General features: G+C 43.1%; 1 protein-coding gene across 10 annotated transcripts in view; it reads right to left on the bottom strand.

Annotated features, from left to right (window-relative positions):
• Positions 1-14,719, bottom strand: part of CDC42 (cell division cycle 42) — a 40,542-nt gene that overhangs the window by 14,535 nt on the left and 11,288 nt on the right. For 2 of the 10 annotated variants that reach the window (XM_063631674.1, XM_063631679.1), the window contains exon 2: positions 11,249-11,373. The exons of 5 other annotated variants lie outside the window; for them this stretch is intronic. The gene's annotated coding sequence lies outside the window, so the exon portion shown is untranslated. Of the gene's footprint in view, positions 1-4,680; positions 4,812-11,248; positions 11,394-14,719 lie in introns of those variants that run through there. 3 more of the 10 variants (XM_063631673.1, XM_063631675.1, XM_063631676.1) reach the window with 2 other exon arrangements.

The raw sequence follows: 14,719 nt of genomic DNA on the forward strand, positions 1-14,719 counted from the left end.
TCCTCACTTAGCAACAGGTTCAGGCACTCAGAGCAAGAAAAGAACCAGCACAATTATTATGGCTAAAAGAACCCAATAAGAGAAACAATGACTTGCTATAAGTTACAATAACAAATAAGGTCCATTTCTAAGTTTCTGATCCCTGGCTGTTTCAACTTCTTAAGTGTTATTTTTAAAAGGTCCAAAATGGTGTGATAATCAGCAAATTTATTTTTATAATGAAAGAGAAGAGGCTGTATCAGAGAAAATTCCACATAGTGTGCTAAATATTATTTTGTGAAAGCTGTTCTTCGGTTACACGTGCACACACACCTGTATCTATGCATGTATGTGAACTAGCCTGCAATACAAAGGCCACTGCTTTAAAGAATGGTTCATTATCCAGCCTTATTCGGCCTTACTCAGGCTCTGACCAACAAGCAGCAGAGCACCACACGATCACACGGTAATTATATGAGTAATGTGAGGAACTGAACAAAGAACAGGGTGATTGCTGGCCTCAGCAGCTGTTTTAGCACCAGAATGCCTAGTCCAAAACCTACATTTTTATAATGAAAAAGTCAGATTGCTCTAAAGCATACTGACTTATAAACAGATACTATAGCTTCTCTTACTAGAGTCCTCCTCCATTTTAAGAAGCTATCAATTACAAGTACCAAAGAGTCATTAATTTGAGATGCTTTTTTTCATTTAAACATTTCTAAAGTCAGAATGTATCTCTGAGTTTCTTACAATCATTATCAGCCATTTTTCCCCCACATTTTGACTTCTATGAAATTGAAATCTTAGATTCAATGAAATACTTTAACAGTTTTCTGAAAGAATAAAAAGAAACACCACCCAATATATACCTAAATTTTAAGATTTATATTGAATTTAAATTATAATCCTAAAGGGGTTATAATTAAACATAAAAATACAGAACCACCTAACTCTTGGTCAGATGCCACCATGCTCCTATAGCACCATTCACAACAATTAATCATAACAATTTATAAGTGCCTATTAACATCCCTGTAAATGAACCTATACTACCTCATGCACCACTATACTTCTAGCACTGAGCACTTCTAGACTGACACACTGTGAGTTGTTGAATGGATGCAAAAATCACGAAACAAAAGAACATGAAACTACATTAGTGTGAGTAACCTACAGGAAATAAACTCTCTCCCGCTCCTCATCAAAATTATCTGCAGTGTATTTTTAAGGAATTTTTATTCTTTAAATATTATATTTAATATTTTTTTAGACAGGGTTTTTACTCCCATCACCCAGGCTGGAGTGCAGTGGCACAACCTCAGCTCACTGCAACCTCCACCTCCCAGACTCAAGCAATCCTCCCACCTTGGCCTCCCAAGTAGCCGGAACCACAGACACATGCCACCATGCTCAGCTGGGTTTTTGTTTTGCTTTTAGTTTTTTGAAGAGACGGGGTCTCACTGTTACCCCGGCTGGTCTTGAATTCCTGGGCTCAAGCAATCCACTCACCTCGGCCTCCCAAAGTCCCAAAGTGCTGGGATTACATGCATGAGCCACCGCAGCCAGCCATATTTATCCTTCTTTATTCAATTTCCTTTTATATCTCCTTTTTCCTTCACCTTTCCCTTTTACGCACTAAGAAGCACCCATACTAATACAGCACTAAAGGTTAACAACCCTGATCCCTAAGATCAATCAATTACTGGTTAAATCTAAAAGCACTCAAATAATAATAGTAAGCAGCAAACACTTATACAGCATTTACTAAGTGCTATGTACTGTTCAAAACATATTACACATATTCACACATTTCATCCTCCCAAAAAGCCTAAGAAGTATGTGCTATATTATCCCTATTTTACAGATAAGAAGAGTGAGGCTCAGCAAGTAACTAAGCCAAGGCTATTCAGCCAGTAACTGGCAGAACTGTAATTTAAATCCAAGCAGTCTGACTCTCAAGTCCCTGCTTGGTGTGTGTGTGTGTGTGTGTGTGTGTGTGTGTGTGTGTGTGTGTGTGTGTGTGTGTGTGTGTGTGTCAGTGCAGTGGCGTGATCTCTGCTCACTGCAACCTCTGCCTCCCGGGTTCAAGTGATTCTCCTGCCTCAGCCTCCAGAGCAACTGGGATTACAGGTGCATGCCATCACGCCTGGATAATGTTTGTATTTAATAGAGACAGGGTTTCACCATGTTGGCCAGGCTGGTCTTGAACTCCTGACCTCAAGTAATCCAACTGCCTGGGCCCCTCAAAGTGCTAGGATTACAGGTGTGAGCCACCGTGCCCAACCTCAAGTCCCTGCTCTTAATAAACATTACATTACACTATATTGTCTGAGAAGTGACATTAATAAAAACAAATATAATCAGTGCTTGTGGAATGACAAGTATATATCCATGAGTTACCAGCAATGCAAATATAAAGAAGAGGAAAGCAAATATAAAGAAAAGGAAGCAAAAAATAGGGGCTAAAAGCTCATTTCCTGTTTTTCACCTGCATATAACTACTGAATTTTATTGGGAGAAGGGAGTAAGATAAGAGTTTGCCCTTCCCCTTTCTATTTACCCACAAATCTTCCACTTCTTAGACTTCCCAACCTGACTGCTCAGCAATTTGTTACAAACTGGTTGGTTTTGAGTCCCCTGTTAAGCCTGGGCTCTGGAGTCAGAGTGGCTCTACCACACTCTAGCTATTCAACCTCTGTGTTATTCAACCTCTGTGTAGCTTGGTTTCCCCTTCTCTAGAAATGAAAACAGTACTACCTTTCTCATAAGGTAAACTAAGATAATACATGTAAAGAACTTGCAACAGTACTTGGCATACAGTACACGCTTAGTACATGTTAATTATTAGTCTTCAACAAGTAACGGTACCTTTAAGTCAATATAAGGAATTTTAAAACAGCAATTCCAAACTTCTTAGAAAGAAACTCGTAACACTTTTTATCTCCAAGATAATTACAGTACAGTCAGCCCTCCATGTACACAGATGCAGAACCCACAGATACAGATGGATAACTGTACTATGTAATTTTATGTAAGAAACTTGAGCATTCCAGGATTGTTGTATCCTTGGAGAGTTCTGGAATCAATCCCCCGCAATATCAAGGGAAGATTATACTAATTGTTCTCAGTACAAATGTAGTCAAATGTAGAGTTACCATTACAAAGATGGTCATTTCAGAGTCAAGTTCTAATTAAGACTATTCTGCAAAGCATTTGGCATGTATTAATAATTGTTTCATGTGTTAAAAAAAAAACTATAGAAGGCTACCGTTGTGGACTAATCTCCTGCACTAGGCCCCAAGTGACCAGACTAAAAATCAAAACGGAGTTATTCATGCTAAAGTTTCACATCACTAAACTTAAATTTAGTTGTTATCTGACCTTCTGAGAAACAGGAGAGATGACAGCCAGTTTACCAAACAGGCCACTTTCAATCTTCAATTGGAATGATAATGAAGTTCCCTCTGCTTTAATCCTTACACAAAAAAAGCAGCCTGAAGTAACCTGATATTACCTAATCAGTTATTTTTCTATTGTTCTGTCTTCTCCCTGTCCCTGCCTTACAAGAAAGGTAGCTCTGAAACAACTAATAGGCCCTTTGTTCTTTGCTTCCCCTTTCCTCAGCTCTTCTGTCTATTAAGCCAACCTCTTCCGCTCAGCTCCTTCGAACACTTAACTCTGTTTTGTGGAATGAAGCACTGCCCAACTCTAAAATCACAATAAAGCCAAGTGAGATTTAAATTTGTTGTAGTTTTGCCCTTTAACACATGTATTAAAAAGAGCACAGTGGCTCACCTGTAATCCTTGCACTTTGGGAGGCCAAAGTGGGAAGATCACTTGAGCTCAGGAGTTCAACACCAGCCTGGGCAACATAGCAAGACCTGACCTCTATTTCTTTTTTCCTTTTCTTTTTTCTTAATGTCACCAGATACTCCACAGATTGGGGTGGGTAAAGGGAGCAATCGGGAGAGACTTTGGGTTTTGCAATATATATAAGCCAGACATGTTCATAAACCCTATGTTAATTTCCTATTGAAATAATGTCAAATCACTATGGCAGCAAAGAGGCCACATAGAAACAATTACCATTCTGCTAACCAGAAAAGTTATTCTGCGCCGGGCATGGTGCCTCACGCCTGTAATCCCAGCACTCTGGGAGGCCGAGGCAGGCAGATCACAAGGTCAGGAGACGGAAATCATTCTGGCTAACACGGTGAAACCCCGTCTCTACTAAAAATACAAAAAATTAGCTGGGCATGGTGGCGGGCACCTGTAGTCCCAGCTACTCAGGAGCCTGAGGCAGGAGAATCGCTTGAACTCGGGAGGCGGAGGCGCATTGCAGTGAGCCAAGATGGCGCCACTGCACTCCAGCCTGGGCAACACAGCAAGACTCCGTCTCAAAAAAGAAGAAAGAAAAGAAAGAAAAGCTAAGTTATTTTGCACCAATAACTGAATCCTACCTCTTTTTAACAGTGAAGTTCATTTGTACCACAACTTAGAATTGGGGTTTGGCAACTTATAGCAGAAAAAATGATTCTGCAGGGTCAGGCACGGTGGCTCACACCTGTAATCCCAGCACTTTGGGGGGGACAAGGTGAGGAGATTGCTTGAACCCAGGAGTTTGGGACCAGCCTGGGAAACAGTGAGACCCCATCTCTACAAAAAAATAAAAAATTAGCTGGGTGAAGTGGCACACACCTGTAGTCCCAGTTACCAGGGAGGCTGAGGTAGGAGGATTGCTTGATTCCAAGGCTGCAGTTGGCTATGACTGTGCCACTGCCCTCCAGGCTGGATGACAGAGCAAGACCCTGTCTCAAATTTTTTTTAAATGATTCTGCAAATCATAAGGAAATAAAACTGTGAAATAAGGTATATCTTCCTTCTTTCCTTCATGGCATCTACCCCTCCAATACCCGTATCTTCTAGGTTGTTTATTTTTCTTTTTTTTTTTTTTTGAGACAGAGTCTTGCTCTGTCACCCAGGCTGGAGTGCAATGGCGCGATCTCGGCTCACTGCAACCTCCGCCTCCCGGGTTCAAGCAATTATCCCACCTCAGCCTCCCAAGTAGCTGGGATTACAGGCACGCACCACCATGCCTGGCTAATTTTTGTGTTTTTTTAGTAGAGACGGGGCTTTGCCACGTTGGCCAGGCTGGTCTCGAAATCCTGACTTCGGGTGATCCACCCACCTCGGCCTCCCAAAGTGCTGGGATTACAGGCGTGAGCCACTGCATCTGGCCTCTTCTAGGTTCTTAACACTATGGGAATCCAAATATCCTTTAAGAATCTCAGAGCTACAGCACCTGAAATTTTAAGTCCATGCGCTACAGATTTTAAAAGGCTATGGAACCTTCTCTATGGTATCATTATGATTGGCTGGCTGCCATCTAAACTCCACCAGACAATCCCTGAGCAAACGATCTGTATGGAGGAAGGGGATACTCCCAGCTACAAATGTCCTATTTTCCCATGCCCCATGGTTCATTCTAGGCACAAACATACAGCAATCTTAAGATTTGAGATTAAATATTTGCCAGTAAGTTTTACAAAAAATTTATATTCTCAATCAGATTATACCTCTTTTAAAACTATGTCAAGTATTAATAATAACTGTGAATAAAAGGCAAGTCAAATTTTTGGTAATACACTGTGGCAATATTTGGCTTCCGTCCCCACTTCCTAGCAGAGAGCTCCTAAAAACCCTAGGAATTTCCTGAGTGATGAGTGTCTCTTGTTTTTCATAACAAATTCACACCTGAATTTATGTTAATAAAGTTGAGAGGGTGGCGGTGGAAGGGATGCTAGGAAGCCTCAGGATGGGGCTGGTCATCAGAAAGACAAAGTGACTAGAGGGATGTAACTTTCAGCCCCATGCACCAACCTCCAGAGAGGGGAGGAGGGCTGGAAACTGAGCTCTATGAAAACTCCAGAACAGGAGATTTGGAGAGCTTCCAGGTCTGTGAACATTTCAAGGTGAGGGGAAAGCAGGTCCTGGGAGGGCAACACCTGAAGCCAACACCTGAAGCCCTCCCCACCCACAACCATGCCCTATATATCTCTTCCATTTGGCTGTTCGTGAGTTGTACCCTTTATGTCAAAGGCATAAAGGTAAGTAAAACGGCCGGGCACGGTGGTTCACGCCTGTAATCCCAGCACTTTGGGAGGCCGAGGTGGGCAGATCATGAGGTCAGAAGATCGAGACCATCCTGGCTAACATGGCGAAACCCCGTCTCTACTAAAAATACAAAAAATTAGCTGGGCGTGGTGGTAGGCGCCTGTAGTTCCAGCTACTCGGGAGGCTGAAGCAGGAGAATGGCATGAACCCGGGAGGCGGAGCTTGCAGTGGGCTGAGATCGCACCACTGCACCCCAGCCTGGGCAACAGAGCAAGACTCCATCTCAAAAAAAAAAAAAAAAAAGGTAAGTAAAACATTTTCCTGAGTTCAGTGAGTTGTTCTAGCTAATAATCAAACCTAAGAAAGGCCATGGGAATCCCAAAATTTGTAGTCTACTGTGTAGGTAGCCTAGGCACTGCATTTGTAGCTGCTGCCTAAAGTGAGGGCAGTCTCGCAAGATTCAGCCCTTAAGCTGTGGGGTGGGAGTATCAGAATTAAACTGTTAGTATCAGAACTGAATTTTCTTTTTCTGACACCACATTCACTCTAATCCAAAACACACTAAAAGTAAAGTTGTCTTCATGTGAAATACATTTGCCCCTGAAGTAACCCATTTCCATACTTAGGATACAAGAAAGAAGAGGCACTACAGGAATCAAGAGAATGACCCAATTTCACAATCTTCCTTATCAGTTCAACAGAAGGACTAGTCTGGTTGTAGGATTAAAAAGAATAAAATCACAACTACTTGTCTCTCCTGTCAAATCCAGCCACTTTGGAAAATGCACCTTCTGCTGTAAGTTATAGTAGCATATCTAACGTACAATTTTTTAAACATCTACCCATGCATGTGATTTTTAGGCAACCAAAAGTACTCAAACCACAGCAATGTATTCCATGCATTCACACATGTATGCAAGTGTGCTGTCTTGTTTGCAAAACTTGTTTGCTTCTATATCACAGAAGACATGCAACAAAACGCATACAGCTGGGCTTACATGTTTGTTAGAAATGCTTGTTCCGACTGGGCGTGGTGGCTCACGCCTGTAATCCCAGCACTTTGGGAGGCCGAGGCGGATGGATCACGAGGTCAGGAGATCGAGACCATCCTGGCTAATACGGTGAAACCCCGACTCTACTAAAACTACAAAAAAATTAGCCAGGCGTGGTGGCGGGCGCCTGTGGTCCCAGCTACTAGGGAGGCTGAGGCAGGAGAATGGCATGAACCAGTGGGGCAGAGCTTGCAGTGAGCCGAGATCACGCCACTGCAGTCCAGCCTGGGCAACAAAGCGAGACTCCACCTCAAAAAAAAAAAAAAAAAAGAAAGAAAAAAAAGAAATGCTTGTTCCTCAGTGCCGTAAAGAAATAGCACGTGAACATAAATTTAATTATCTCAGCAAGGCCATTTATACCTTCTGCAGAAAGGATACACTTGCCGGCAGTTTTGCCATGAAAGTACACCAAGCAAAGGAGACAGGGTCATTTATAACCTGACGCATCTATCCTACTGCTGTGTCCGGTTTTTATTGGCTGGAATGGGACCTCACATTTTGTATTTGTCCTGATAGGCTAGCAACTTACAACTTTTAAAAAGAGGCAAAGAAGGCCAGGTGTGGTGGCTCACGCCTGTAATCCCAGCATTTTGGGAGGCTGAGGCAGGCAGATCACGAGGTCAGGAGATCAACACCAGCCTGGCTAACACAGTGAAACCCTGCCTCTACTAAAAATACAAAAAAATTAGCTGGGCGTGGTGGCGGGTGCCTGTAGTCCCAGCTACTTGGGAGGCTGAGGCAGGAGAATGGCGTGAACCCAGGAGGCGGAGCTTGTTGTGAGCCGAGATCATGCCACTGCACTCCAGCCTGAGCCACAGGGCGAGACTCCGTCTCAAACAAAAAAAAAAAAAAAAAAAAAAAGGCAGAGGAGAACAAAGGAAGGAGGAAGTAACTTGCGGAATGCTGAGAAAGGTAAAAATACCTTTAAACAGGCTATGATCTAATGCTTGCTTGGACCAGTATGAGCATGCCAGGGCAAATATTTAGGCTAAATTGTGGGAGCTAAGAACATAAAGTACACTGATTTATTTATTACAGCTAGCAGATATTTAAGAATGTTAGCACATGTCTTTGAATAAATTTTGCTTTTAAAAGAAGTTACTATTTATTTCTAATTAGATGGGGGGGAAGTCTTTGAAGAGGAATCTCTACTTTTTACATGTTCAATTAAGAATACAACATTGCTTAGAAAATCATACCCAGAGGCTGGGCACAGTGGCTCAAGCCTATAATCCCAGCACTTTGAGAAGCCAAGGCAGGTGGATTGCTTGAGGTCAGGAGTTCGAGAACAACCTAGGCAACACGGCAAAACTGCGTCTCTACCAAAAATACAAAAATTAGCTGGGCACGGTGGCATGCACCTGTGGTCCCAGCTACTTGGGAGGCCGAAGATCACCTGAGCCCAGGAGATGGAGGTTGCAAGTAAGCCAAGATTATGCCACTGCACTCCAGCCTGGGCAACACAGGGAGATGTTATCTCAAAACAACAACAACAACAAACAAACAAAAAAACCTCTACCAAAGCTGGGTATGGCGGCTCACACCTGTAATCCCAACACTTTGGGAGGCCAAGGCAGGAGGATCACTTGAGCCCAGCAGGTCAAGACCAGCTTGGGCAACATGACAAAACCCCATCTCTACAAAAAATAAAAAAATAAAAAAAATAGTGGTGGCATGTGCCTGCAGTCCCAACTACTGGGGAGGCTGAGGTGAGAGACCACCTGAGCGGGGAAGGTCAAGGCTACAGTGAGCTGTAGTCACACCACTGCGCTCCAGCCTGGGTAAGAGAACAAGACCCTGTTTTGGCCAAGCGTGGTGGCTCACGCCTGTAATCCCAACACTTTGGGAGGCTGAGGCGGGCGGATCACTTGAGATCAGGGGTTCAAGACCAACCTGGCCAACACGGTGAAACCCGTTCTCTACCAAAAATACAAAAATTTGCCGGGTGTGATGGTGCTCACCTGTAGTACCAGCTATTTGGGAGGGTGAGGCGGGAGAATTGCTTGAACCCAGGAGGCAGAGGTTGCAGTGAGCCGTGACTGTGCCACTGCACTCCAGCCTGGGGACAGAGTGAGATTCTATCTCAAAAAAAAAAAAAAAAAGGTATAAAATGGAGATACAGTAAGATTTTTTCCTCAAAATATTCAAGACTTGTAGATTTACTCATTCATTCAACAAGCCTTTATTAAGCATCTACCATGTGCCAAACTTTGTCCTATACGTAGGCACACTCCACAATTTACATAACAAAGTTCACGCCCTCTTGGAGCAACAATTCCAGTGGGGTACACAGACAATAAACAAGCATCACCCCCTACATATTCTTCCTTCAATACTACTACCAACTGACATCCTTATATGTAACTTTCTCATTCTAGTCTCTTAACTAAGAAACAGCAGGTGGCCAGAACACAGCACAAGCTGAAGCCAGCATGGCACCTGAGCACAAGACCAAGTTCTCCAAGAACCTGCTGCACATGAAGTTCATGCAAACAGGACTGGACTCAGAAACTAAGAAATGACTAGAAGAGGAAGAAAATAAAATTAGTTAAGAGCACTGGCACTCAGATTTGCCAGAGCTTAATAAGTAAAGAATTTCATAACAGAAGAGCAGCATCTCGTTATATGAAGATCATTTCTATGGAAGGAATTTCATTCATCGGATTTACTCCTGAGGTTGAGAAATTAACGCTTCAGATGAATACTAGAACAAAGCAGAAATTGAAGATGAAACTGGAATTTTACGTGTCAGATGAAGAAGAAATGGCTAGAAGAAATGGCTAGAATATGAGACATTGGTGGGGACAACAGAAAAAAATTCTGCCAAAAAGGGAGATCAACCCAATTATGAAGACGATGAAAATGGAGACCTACAACTAATTAAAGCAAAGAAAATGTTCTTAAAGCCCCACGATCAAAATATACACCTTAGGCCGGGCGCGGTGGCTCAAGCCTGTAATCCCAGCACTTTGGGAGGCCGAGGCGGGTGGATCACGAGGTCAGGAGATCGAGACCATCCTGGCTAACACGGTGAAACCCCGTCTCTACTAAAAAATACAAAAAAATTAGCCGGGCGTGCTGGCGGGCGCCTGTGGTCCCAGCTACTCGGGAGGCTGAGGCAGGAGAATGGCGTGAACCCAGGAGGTGGAGGTTGCGGTGAGCCGAGATCGCGCCACCGCACTCCAGCCTGGGGGACAGAGAAAGACTCCGTCTCAAAAAAAAAAAAAAAAAAAAAAAAAAAAAAAAAAAAATATACACCTTAAGAGATGGCTCAGAGATGCCTTGTGAAAGTTAGCAGCATGTTTTGTAACTAGTTCTGATGGTGCCTCTATAGTTATTAATACTATAACGTTTATTTGTAAAGAGATGTATAATTTTGGAAACATGCTGTTTTTGAAAAAGATGTGTAATGGATGTTATACATCCTCTGCTAAATGGTACTGAGTGGATTTTCAGCCCTTGATCTTCAAATATACAGGTTTCCTAAAGATTTTTTTTGTTTTTGAGACAGGGTCTCACTCTGTCACCTAGGCCAGAGTGGAATGGCTCAATCACGGCTTACTGCAGCTTCAACCTTCCTGGGCTCAAGGGATCCTCCCAACTCAGCCAAATCTTGGGTGTCTGGCCTTACAACTCACCCTATTTCAAGCTACCCTTCCACTACAACACCTTTCCTTCTCTGAGACCTTTCCTAATTAGTCTAGGTATTGAAACTGCCCCAACCGCCTGACCTCCTGCTATGATTAGAATGTTTGTGTCCCAAAATCCATAAGCTGACACCTGATCACCAGTGTGATGTTGTTGGAAGGTGAGACTGCTGGGAGGTGATTAGGTCCAGAGGACAGAGTCCCCTCATCCCTAAATGGGATTAGCGGCCTTATAAGAGACCCCAGAGAGCTCCCCCACCCATTGCACCATGCAAGATGATACAGCAAAAAGGAACAAACGGGTCCGGGTGCAGTGGCTCAGGCCTGTAATCCTAGCACATTGAGAGGCCGAGGCGGGCGGATCATCTGAGGCCAGGCGTTCGAGACCAGCCTGGCCAACATGGTGAAACCCTGTCTCTACTAAAAATACAAAAATTAGCCGGTGGCGCATACCTGTAACCCCAGCTACTCAGGAGGATTCCTTGCTTGGGAGGTGGAGGTTGCAGTGAGCTGAGAGCACCAAAGCGAACCTGGGAGGCGGAGGTTGCAGTGAGCTAAGAGCACTACTGCATTCCAGCCTGGGAAACACAGTGAGACTCTGTCAAAAAAAGAAAAAGAAAAAAAGAAAAAACCACCATCTATGAACCACAAAGCAGGCCCTTACCAAATGTCAAATACACCAGCACCTCAATATTGTCCTTCCCAGGATCCAGAACTGTGATAAGTTTCTGTCATTTACAAGCTCCCCAGTCTATGGTATCGTTAAAGAAGCCTAAACAGACTAAACAACCCATGGCAAGGCCCTTCTTAGCTCTCAAACCTTCTCATGCTCTGTTCCCCTGTACTCTCCAGGCTCTAGCTACACAGGTCTCTTACATCCCCAAACGCGCCAGGCTCTGTCCTGCCTTCAGGTCTTTTTTGGCCCAATCTCTGCTCACCACAACCACTGCCTCCCAGGTTCAAGCGATTTTCCAGCCTCAACCTCCCGAATAGCTGGAATTACAGGCATGTGCCACCACACCCGGCTAATTATGTATTTTTAGTAGAGACGGGGTTTCTCCGTGTTGGTCAAGCTGGTCTCAAACTCCCAAACTCAGGTGATCCGCCCACCTCGGCCTCCCAAAGTGCTGGAATTACAGGTGTGAGCCACTGCACCCGGCCATGCCTTCAAGTCTTTACCAACAATACTCCTGCCCCTGCTCTTAAAGCTTTTGGCTTCTCACTCTCCAGATCTCAGCTCAAATCATCATCTCCAAAAGTCCTCCACTGACCACATTATCCAGGGCAATAGTGCCCTACCTCCTTACACTCGTTTCATATTACCTTATTTCCTTTATTGTAAGGTCATCATCTATAATTATCTTGTTTATCTGTCATATGGCAGTAGAAACAGACTTTTAAAAATAAGGAAATCTCCATAAAGGCAATAACTGCTGTATGCCCATAAAATAGCTCAATACCAGTCACACAGGACACACTCACCGAATAAATGAATCACAGGAGTAATTAACCATGTTATTTTTAGTCACATATGCTTATGTTTATTCTAATAGATTTTTGTTTTTTTTTTTGGAGACAGGGTCTCACTCTGTCACCTAAGCTGCAGCACAGTGGCGCAATTTCAGCTTACTGCAACCTCTGCCTCCCACGCTCAAGCGATTCTCCTGCCTCGGCCTCCCAAGTAGCTGAGACTACAAGCATGCACCACCTCACCTCACCCAGCCCCTCTAATAGATTTTAAGCTCTCTGAGGGAACAACTAGGCTTATATTTCTTTATTCCCCCTCCCAATGCAGCCAATACAATACTGAACAATATATTAAGGACAGGAAAAAATAAAATTCTTAAATGTCTTTTAAAACTTTGTTGACTAAAGTAGTAATATGAAAAAAACGCCCAGGCACAGTGGCCTGTAATCCCAACACTTTGGGAGGCCAAGGTAGGTCAATTATTTGAGGTTAGCAGTTCAAGACAAGCCTGGCCAACATGGTGAAATCCCGTCTCTGCTAAAACTACAAAAAATTAGCCAGGCATGGTGGCACACGCCTGTAATCCCAGCTACTCAGGAGGCTGAGGCTTGAGAATCGCTTGAACCCGGGAGGAGGTTGCAGTGAGCTGAGATCATGCCACTGCACTCCAAACTGGTTGACAGAGACTCTGATCCCCCCCCAAAAAAAGGTGAGATTTTTAAAGACAAGCAAATATGAGTTCCAATCTTAGCTCCACCTCAATGTGTATGATCCTAGCAAGTTATTTCACTTCTATGCCTTAACTTTCTCGTCTCTACAAATTGACATCTAATTCACAAGACCACTACAGAGAAATGAGGTAATGTATATAAAGCAACTGGGACACCACCTAGCAGAGAGTAAATACCTAATATGGCACCTTATTCTTATGCAAAATTAAAATCTACAGAAACAGCCCTAAAAAGATCAGAACAGTTGTTAAGTAAAAACATCTAAATACCATGAATAAGAGGGAACTCAGAAAAATCCTTGCTTCTACTAGACAGGGTTATTTGCTAATTTGATCAATCCTTTCAGAAATCCCTTCATTCCAATCTCAAAGAGCAATTTAATTTAATAAGTGTCACATTTGTAGCCAAGAGATTCAAAATATTACAGAAAGGGCTGTAACCCACCTCACCCTATTTTGAGACAAAATAACCTAATCACACAGCAAGTATTTCTCAAGTCTCTAACATGCCCAAGGAAGACTACAGAGTTGCAGTAAAGAGCATATGCTTTCAATCAAGCAGCCCTAAAGCTCATATTCCCATTCTTGTGCGATTTGGGGCAAGCTACTTAAAACTCTTTTAAGCCTCGCTTCCTTTGTAAAACAGAGACAATAGTATCACCATCACAGGTTGTCAAGTCACTCTGCAAAGAGCAATTAACACTCAACTGTGAACTCTTACTATCAACGTGGAATAATCCAAATATGCAGGCAATTTAGCAGTGGCTCACGCCTGTAATCCCAGAGTGCCAAGGTGGGTGGATCACCTGAGGTCAAGTTCGAGACCAGCCTGACCAACATGGTGAAACCCTGTATCTACTAAAAATATAAAAATTAGCCAAGCGTGGTGGCAAGTGCCTGTAATCCCAGCTACTGAGGCGGCTGAAGCCAGAGAATTGCTTGAACCCGGGAGGCAGAGGTTGCAGTGAGATTGCACCACTGCACTCCAGCCTGGGCAACAGAGCAAGACTCCCAAAAAAATAAAAAATAAAAAAATAAAATAAAATCTTCTCTAGGCAATCTTCTATAGTAGGCTGTGTTCTAAACTCCATCAAAGTGAAAGTCCATTACACACCCCTGAAAACAAAATAAGAACACTCACAAGGCCAGGCATAGTAGCTCACACCTGTGATCCCAGCACTATGGGAGGCCGAGGCGGGCAGATCTCCTGAGGTCAGGAGTTCCACACCAACCTGGCCAACGTGGCAAAACCTGTCTCGACTAAAAATACAAAAATTAGCAGGCATGATGACACACACCTGTACTCCCACCTACACAGGAGGCTGAGACAGGAGAACTCCTTGAACCCGGGAGGCAGAGGCTGTGGGTGAGCCAAGATCACATCATTATACTCCAGCTTGAGTGACAGAGTGAGATTCCATCTCAAAAAATTTTTAAAAAAAGCATTCACAAGAGTATTTGATTAGAAGGGAAGAAAGATTACAGTAAGATTTTCCCTCAGAATATTAGGAAAACACAAGGTTTTTTTTAAATGCCCTACACATATATTTCCACTTCAGGTAATTTATCCAAAAAGAAGAAAATACTTTATCAAGAAACAATGAGATGCTATACCATCAAAACAGTTAATGTAACAAAAAAAAAAAAAAAAAAAAAAAAAAAAACAAGTAATAATACACCACAGGATGAAATGTTATACATATTAAAGATGATCGTGAAGGTCTAG

This window comes from Symphalangus syndactylus, chromosome 22 (assembly GCF_028878055.3).
Source record: "Symphalangus syndactylus isolate Jambi chromosome 22, NHGRI_mSymSyn1-v2.1_pri, whole genome shotgun sequence".
NCBI classification, from domain to species: domain Eukaryota; kingdom Metazoa; phylum Chordata; class Mammalia; order Primates; family Hylobatidae; genus Symphalangus; species Symphalangus syndactylus.